The following is a 9403-nucleotide window of genomic DNA, read 5'->3' on the forward strand; positions in this document are numbered from 1 at the left end:
ATTTTAACGACCTAATTTTGTTATTGCACAGCCCTTTATGAATCAAGGCCATAATAGAATATTTATAGAATATAAATAAGCTCACGGCACGGGCCCACCCCCTGAATGTACATCTCAGTGGATGGCAACTACCCGGTAAATGTAATATAGGGTGGTTTCCTGTTGCACGGCACCTGCACTGTATGTCAACTACTGGCATACGTGGGTACAACCACTGCCATTCAATTGCATTGCATAGCAGCCATGGCACTTGCTGGAAGATGGCACTTGCTTGGTGGGCAAATTATCCAGCAAACACGCAGTTCAGCTTATGTGAAAGCGTTCTATGACATATGAAAGTTGTTAGTATGCAAGCGCATGTGTTATAGGCATCAGTAATTAAAGTATCGGCATTAAAACATGTCAAAAGCAAACTCCATCCATACACATACATTGGCGTTACTAAAGTTAAAGCTGGTTGGTTGGTGATAATGTGAGTTCAATGACCATCTTAGCCGAGGAGGAAAGGATTCTTAGTTTTCTAGTCAGTTCTTGAACCGAAGTGGAATCAAAGGAACAAAGTCTAGTAAGCAAAAAGCCCAATTATAAATCAACTATGCAACACTTCCATAACTAAACTCATAACTGGTACCATCCGCTAGTTATGGAGCAGACATCCTGAGGGCTGTGCCCAAGGGCTAGTCTATAATGGATGAAGCATGCACTAATAAGCTGCTTGCATTAAACATTTCCCAGAGGACTCCCACAGCTGTGCCACATCTGGAGCAAACATGCAACTTTTGGAGAAGTCTGCACCAATAATCTGCATGCTTGTTAAGGGTTAGGGACTAAATGTACGTACACATGCACAATAGCTGTCACCTCCAGGATTTAGAACTTGATCATTCGGGCAACAGTTCAGGTCCAAGTGCTTTACAGTCACGTGGTTTAGAGGCTAGCGATGTTTTCTGTTGTTATGAAAAGTGCAGAAGGGACAACAGCGCAGGGCACCACTGAGTGGCTTCAATTGGGCAAAGTGGGTAGGAAAACAATGGGCTCAATCTACACTTTGCTGAGATGATCTGACACATCAGATTGTTCTGTGATGCATCGGTGCTGCAGTACATACGCTAGATTCTCAGTGGAAACCACCCCAACAGACCATCTAGGCTGAAAATCCTCTAGCGTGTGTACAAAACTTAAAGGGAACCCGAGGTAAGAGGGATATGGAGGCTGCCATATTTATTTGCTTGTGAACAATGCCAGTTGGCTGGAAGCCGTTGATCTTCAGGCATAAGTAGTGTGAGTCAAAACCCTGGAACAAGCATATGGCTAATCCAGTAAAACCTAAGTCAGCAGGAGTCAGGGTACCTGATCTGCTGCATGCTTGTTCAGGGTCTATGGTTAAAAGTATTAGATAGACAGGATCAGGAGGACTGCCAGGCAACTGGTATTGGTTCAAAGGAAATAACGGTAGCCTCCATAGCCCTATCACCTTGGGTTCCCTTTACGACAGCAGTGGAGACAAAAGATCTGCACAACAGCCAGGAAAGTGGATTTCAATATTGGCCACTTTTGTGGTTTTAAAACCTCAACTAAACCCAGAGGTGAACAAGGCCATTGCAATCTAGTTTAAGCAAACACATACAGTGTACAAAAGCAAAGTGACTGAAAAAATACTATTTTTACCTGTTTCATCAATAAGTCATATGTGCTCATCAGTGCACTACCGCCAGCTTCCTGCCTTCTGTAGATGTAGGTGGTGGGAGGGTCAATAAAAAGCAACCATGTGACTCCTGAAGAGTAGGACAGACTACAATATCAAGTATAAAAGGAGAAAATTATGTGATTGAGGGGGGGTGGCAGATGCCGTAACAAGGGTGGAACATGGAAATGCTTTGCATATATGTTTCTTTAGGCGCACAGTTCACTGCCAAACTCATCCACAGTTTTATGCACAAAAGATGGGTGAGAGATTTTGCAAGACGGTATGTGTTACCGCAGCTTGCTGTATATTTGTACTTAGCAGGAAGTGGAATTTCAAGACCCTTTTTCAGAACAGGAAGCTAGAGAGTGCAAGGATCAGATTATAAGTAGGTGTACGACTGTAGGCAAGTAAAGATATAAAACAGATTTTCACACTGGAAAATGTAGTGCAAAAAAAAAAAAATGCTTATAATTTACACTTTGCTTTTAGTATTTAACAACTGAGCCTTTGGATTTTTTTATTGGGTTCATAATGTAATATTACTCATGCCTTACTTTATACATTATCTTTCAGCAAGAATGAACTGATATTGTTGTATAAATATCTTGACTGATTCAAGAAATGTTCTCAGAATCGATGCTGTGCTATCATATACAATGTTTTATTGAATACTGTGTAAGCAAGAACTAAAGAACAAAAATAGTCAATATAAATAGTAAATGCATTTATTGATTTTTTTCTCATAGCTTTGATGAACATTCTGTGTTGGCTTATTGCTCTGCCAGGATTAACGCTGGCAAAGTTAAAACAACATATTTGTATAGAGAATCTTTGCCAGTCTCATGTGTTTATGAATGATTACTTTTGTTTCTATGTTACATTTTGTCATTAGTGCATTTGTTACATCTATATGTGTTTTAATAAGTATTCATTAGAAAATCATTAACCGTAATTTAAGCATAGAATAATTACCTTAATGTGTCATCATATCAACTTCCTGAAATCTCATACACAGCAAGGCTTACAGGAAATCTGTAGTGAAAAGAGAGTCATACTTACTATCTAAATGGTAGGCACTGGACCCTATTGAGCCTCCCCTGTCCCCTCTCTGTCTCCTTATTACCGCACTGTGCCCTGGTGAAGTTATATTACCTCTGTGAGTCTTCATACAATGTACATGTATGGAGCCATCTGTCTTCAGGAGCATATATATATATATATATATATATATATATATATATATATATATATATATATATATATATATATATATATATATATATATATATATATATATATGCTTCTGAAGCCTTCCAAGGGTCCCTGAAGGCATATTTAACCTCTTCACACAAACTGGACATATATATAAGGGCCCACAGCTGAATCGCAAAATCGCACAACGCTAGTGATTTTTAAATTGCTACGTTTTAGAAATCATGATTAGTATTTTCCACTATAGTGTTCTGATTTGTAAATCGCAAATCGCAATCGCTTTCTGGAGCGATTTTCAGAGGGTTAATGCAATGCAAATAAAAATCGCAAATCGCAATCGCATAACAAAATGAATTAAAAATCGCAATCGCTGGCGTTTGTGATTGCTAGTGGTAAAGGGCCCCGATTTGTGCCTCTGTCTGGCAAACAAGACATACAGGCATATGCTGTCAAACAGCAATGGGTGCACCCGTGCTCCCAACGCTTGTTTCATGGCGGGACTTACTCGGCAGAGATTGGTCAACGGAAACGTGTTCCCAAAGCCAATCAAAGTGCCTGTGAATTAATAAACATGACTCCAATCAGGAGCCATGTTCATTCATTAAAGGGAAAGTTAATAGTAAAAAAAAACAAAAAAAAAACACACAATTGTGTAAACACAGGATTAAGTATATAACACCATCTACTGGACAAAAGTAAAGCATTAAAATAAACATTTAAGAATGCATCCCCTCTATATTTATGAACCCTTTTTTGCCCCTGTTCTTCCCACATAGGTAAGATAAAACACTTTCCAGCAAAGTAACAGCCTTCAAAGAAAATACATAAATAGTTACCATTGGGACTCTTTTTAATGTGTATGTCATGAGGGTATATTACTGTTATTTTAGTAAATAAGGGCTTGTACTGCTAACATTCAAAAAGCATGAAATAGAAAAAATACACCCTTATTTCCAAATAATATATTGTCGCCATACAATGTACTAGGAACATAATTTATTGTGATAGTCGGGACAAATGGGCAAATACAATTTGTGGGTTTTATCTATAATAGCATTGTTTATTTTAAAACGATTGTTGATGGAATTGGAGAAATGTATTTTTTTTCCCCTATAAAATAAATTACTAAAAGCAAATACTCACAAAACCCTGAGGGCCCTTTTACACTTAATCAGTTGGTGTGCGTTAGTATGCGTTGGTACCCGTTAGTGCGCGTTGGTATGCGGTTTTTTCCATAGCAGTGCATTGGGAAGAAGATTTCAGTTAACCACTTGAGGACTGCAGGGCTAAACCAACCCTAGTGACCAGGCCATTTTTAGCAAAATTGGCCACTGCAGCTTTAAGGCCAAGCTGCAGGGCCGCACAACTCAGCACAGAAGTGATTCCCCCTCCCCTTTTCTCCCCACCAACAGAGCTCTCTGTTGGTGGGGTCTGATCGCTCCCCCCATGTTTATTTTTTTTTAAATAAATATTATTGTTTGTTTTTTTTCTTGAAAAAACCCTGTTTCTTTAAATTTCTTCCCTCCCTCCCTCCCCACAGCCAGCCAATTATGGCGATCGGCTGTCATAGGCTTCTGCCTATGAGAGCCGATCGCTCTCTTGTACCCCATGGGGACAGCCGTGTCACACGGCTGTCCCCAGTGCAGCGCTGCTGCTCATCGCAGCGCTGCACCTAGTAAATAGACGGCGTGATCGCCGTCTAACAGTCTCCCGAGCGGCAATAGCCGCTCGGAGACTGAAGGCGGGGCGGAGCTCCGCCCTCCGAGCATGAGATGCGCGCGCACCATGCGCGCGATCTCATTCAAAACAGAGCCCCAGGACTTTACGCCAATTGGCTTTAGGCGGTCCTGGGGCTGCCGCCGCGGCCACGCCTACTGGCGTGACGCGGGCGGCAGAAGGTTAAAACACGTTAAGTGTGAAAGGTGCTATAGGAAAACAGGGGCATTAATTTGAAAATCAGTTTTATTTCCGTTTTAACTGAGAGCAACTGATTAAGTGTAAAAGGGCCCTAACCCACAGAACATGTTGTTTCCTAAGCTTAGCCCCTGCAACACAGTTACAGATATAGTTACACAGTTATTTAGTTCCCTAGTCACCAATTGGAAAACAACCTTAGTTCCATTCATACATCACTTCCCATCATATTTACTACACCTTTTTGAACATTTAGAAGGTAAACACGGTAACACTTTTCTTTATACATACCGCAATAAACATGCAACATAATTGAGACTCGATGACAAACTGGTCTTTACCAAGGTTCTTATTTCTGCAAGAACAGATTCTATCCCTCAGCATTATCCATCCACCCTGTATGTCAGGAGTTAGGGATGTGTTTGTGGTGAGGTTTAAAAGTAGTAGTAATAGTCAAGACGCATGATCTCAGCAACCCGATGCTTATTACCCCGGGTTCATACTTACAATTGTATTTTTGGTATGTCCCATATTCACTTGGATTGTATAGTTAACCTTTGAATTTTACCCATGTTAAGATCACTATATCTTTACAATGTTATTTCTCTTGTGTACTGCTGTCTACCAATATTGTATGCAAAACATTAAAAATTTCAATAAGAAAAGAAAAAAAGCAAATACTCACAAAAAGCCTTATTTGTAGTGTAAAAAAAACAAGATATATATAATTTATGTCTGATAAGAAGTGATGGCCTAATGATGGCCTTATGGGTCCTTTCGCACTACGTCTGTTGTGGCGCAATAGACAATATAAACGCAACATGATAAAATTATATTATAATGACGCATCCACAATGTGTTTTCAGTGCAACAATTTAAAATGCATAAAATGCAGCATGCAGTGTGGTACTGGACGATGCGTGCACTCACAGTCTGTGGACTGTATACTGCACTGTTTGCGTCACATTGCAAATATTGAGAGTAAGTAGGGGACTACTCAAACTACAGCTGTGCCAAACGACAGCCCCACTGGTTCACAAGACAGCGTTGATATACTCTATCTCAGGAACCAGCCCGACTGGGGGGCTGAGGTTTGGCACAGAGGTAGTTCAGAGCTAGGAGTGCTGAAATATTGAGCCTTTAACCATTTCAGGGTTAACTGAGGGGTTTTACCCCTTGAACACCAGAGCAATTTTCATCTTTCAGTGCTCCATCCATTCATTCGTCTATAACTTTATTATTACTTATCGCAATTAAATGAACTAGATCTTGTTTTTTTCGCCACCAATTAGGCTTTCTTTAGGTGGGACATTATGCCAAGAATTATTTTATTCTAAATGTGTTTTAATGGGAAAATAGGAAAAAATATGGGAAAAAATATTTTTCAGGTTTCGGCCATTATAGTTTTTACATAATGCATGCTACTGTAATTAAAACCCATGAAATGTATTTGCCCATTTGTCCCAGTTATAAAACCGTTTAAATTATGTCCCTATCACAATGTTTGGCGCCAATATTTTATTTGGAAATAAAGGTGCATTTTTTTCAGTTTTGCGTCCATCCCTAATTACAAGCCCATAGTTTATAAAGTAACAGTGTTATACTCTCTTGACATAAATATTTAAAAAGTTCAGTCCCTAAGGTAACTATTTATGTTTTTTTTATTGTATTTTTGTTTTGTTTTTTTAAATTACAAAAAAAAAAAAATTGGGGAGTGTGGGAGGTAATGAGTTAATTTATTGTGTAATCCAATGTAATTGTATGTGTAAAATGCTTTAGGGTGTAGTTTACCATTTGGCCACAAGATGGCCACAGTGAGTCTGTTTACATGCGACCTGTAAGCGTCCGGAAGGACGCTTACAGGTAGCAGTAGGAGGCTGGGAGAATCACAATGATCGCGCTGTTTCTAATAGAAGCAGCGGAGCATTGCGGGGGCTTAGATAAACGAACGGAAATCTATTTTCCCGTTCATTGATCTCCGGGTGAGCTGGCGGCGGCGTGCACGAGCGGCGGGTGCAAGAGCACAAGCGGCGGGAGCGCGGACAGCGGCGGTAGCGCGGAAGGTACAGATTTCTCCGTCCCTGGGGGTGAAAGGATGGAAAAAGGGATGGAGAAATTCGTACCACCGGGGGTAAAGTGGTTAATATCAGAAGCATAAAAATTAATAAAACTGTATACATAGGAGATCAGACACGGCATTGGCATATCAACCTAGTGAAGAAAAAAGAACTAGCAGCGGAGAGCAGAGAAATAGCAATGCTTTTGAAATTCTTGTTCAGGGAATGAGACTAAATCCCTGGATGATAATTGCAAACAGAGTTGCTGCAAAATAGTGGGGATTTTGCTGCAATTCATTAGTGTGAAACAGAGCCCTAAACCAGTCTTTTCAACTCCCAAACAGTGCATGTTTTGTAGGCAACCTCACCGATGCACAGGTGGGGTAATTAGTGTCTCAGTTAGGTGGATTCCATGTAGCTGAGACACTAATTACCCCACCTGTGCATTGGTGTGGTTTCCTGCAAAACATGCACCATTGGGGAGTCACAAAGAAAGGTTTGAGAATAAACTTGGGTATAAGGGAAAAAAAAGGGTGTGTCTTTATCCTTCTGGGGACCGCCGTAGGTTGAATCAATGTTCCACAGGTGGCGGTACAGTTCTGACCGGACGTTGATTCAACGTCCACGCTAAAGAACCGTCCCGACGCAATCGTGTGCACCCGAGAGGGCATATTAAGCTGTCATATGACAGCTGGCATCTTCCCTCATGTGACCACTTTGACAGCGGTGGCGTCATGGGGGAAAAGAAGAGGATCCACTCACCTCCCTGCTGTTCCAGCAACAATCGGCGCCCCCCTCTGCTCTGGCCGACCTGAGCGTCATTTGGAGCGGAGATGCCGGCTGGAGAAGAAGGGGGCTACTGCGGCTGATCGCTGGAGCCTGGAAGGTGAGTGATTGCTGCTGGCGTAAGGGGGGACACTTGCCACCATGGGGCGGGACACTGCCCAGCCAGCCACAGATGGGATCCGGCCGCCTGACTCCCCCAAACACATGCACCCCCCTCCACCGCAAAATGCCCTGGTCCTTAAGGGGGGTTAGGCGGCCGATCCCGAAAGGGTTAAAGGAATAAGAAAAAAACAAAAAACACCCCGCTCTCTGTGCCAGTAGTAAACATGATTCCTCACATGCTGCATGAAGAACTTTTCCTATACCACACTGACAGGGTAAGAGGATTTTTGTTCCTCTCTTTTGCTCATCTCTTCTTCTTTTCATCATAACACTCTCTCTCTTCCTTTGTTTTGTAAAAAAAGAAAAAAAAAGTTCTCCTTACAGTTCCTCTTTAAGTTGTACTTTAACTTCCTTGAGAATAAATGTATTCCTGTAATTATACAGGCATTTAGGGCCGTAGGCTGGTTTTATCTGTGTATGAAAAACCTACTAAACTCAAAACGGCCCATTCTAACATGAATCAGCTTGATATGTAAATACAAATAGTATATTGAACAACAGCAGTGGACAGAATAATCGTTTCATGGACAAAATGTGATTCCATAATTCCATTTGTTAATACACCCTTTTCCTATTGAATGTAGCTGCCAGCACAGTCAGATAAATAATGCCAGCCTAGGGCGTAACTGAAACCTTGCGCCCCCCCCCCCCCCCAGGGGAATTCACAGGCTAAGTTAAATCTCCTCCCTCCCCCCCCCCCGCAGTAAGAAGTACGACCAGTATCTGATCCCCTCGCCCCTTATAAAAGGTGTAGACAGAAAGAAAAGAAAAGAGGATAGTACCCCCCCCCCCCCAAGGTGCCCACTAATAATACAATCTTGATTGTACAAATTTACCATTAGGATGCTTCAGATATCTGAATTCCTGGATGTACATTTAGCTGATGGGCATACAATTTTGATGTGAGTGTCTCTCTTCTTCAATTACCTAGAATTTTCTCTTTTTGCAGATGGATGGGATGCCATGAATAGCTTCTGTTGGAAAGGACCACTACCAAGGAAAAAATGTAAAAAAAAATTAAAAAAAAATTACATATACTGTAAACCTTATTTAAAAATTTGTATTTGTAAAATAGACTTTACATTACTTTTTTCCTATGTTGCTGTCAGATTTTGGACTAGTCAATCTCTTTATTGGGGGATACTTAGTATTTCTTAAAAAATAATTTCCCCAGGCACTGTATTTTGACAGTTGGACTGAGCAACTGCCATTCATTAAGTAATTTTGTAAATAGAGAAATAAGGGCCCGTTTCCACTAGGAGCGGTGCGATGCGGCTACATAGCCGCATTGCACCCCGTGTATGCTGAAACACATGCACGGCAATGGAAGAGTTTGCACTGCGTGCATGTTGTGCCGAGCGATCCGAGAATCTGCAGCATGCTGCAGATTCTCGCACGCCCGCAGCTGCGTCCCATCTCCTCCAATACACTTCCGCATCGGGAGATGCGGAAGTGATGCGATGTGGCTACGTAGACGCATTCGCATCACTAAGTAGTGGAAACGGGCCCTAAACAAGATTCCTCATGTGGAGACGGACTAATCCAAAACCTGATGGAACTTTCAGATTTTGACTACCTATTGTCA

At 41.4% G+C, this 9403-nt stretch overlaps 1 long non-coding RNA gene across 1 annotated transcript; it reads right to left on the reverse strand.

Annotated features, from left to right (window-relative positions):
- Positions 1–2655: 2655 nt before the first annotated feature.
- On the reverse strand, positions 2656–8950 carry LOC137561562 (uncharacterized). The gene is made up of 3 exons (XR_011030048.1): positions 8906–8950; positions 8655–8808; positions 2656–2719 (listed from the first exon to the last, which is right to left on the reverse strand). It is a non-coding gene; the product is annotated as an uncharacterized lncRNA (long non-coding RNA).
- Between the last annotated feature and the right edge of the window lie 453 nt (positions 8951–9403).

Source organism: Hyperolius riggenbachi, chromosome 3 (genome assembly GCF_040937935.1).
Source record: "Hyperolius riggenbachi isolate aHypRig1 chromosome 3, aHypRig1.pri, whole genome shotgun sequence".
In the NCBI taxonomy this organism is placed as follows: domain Eukaryota; kingdom Metazoa; phylum Chordata; class Amphibia; order Anura; family Hyperoliidae; genus Hyperolius; species Hyperolius riggenbachi.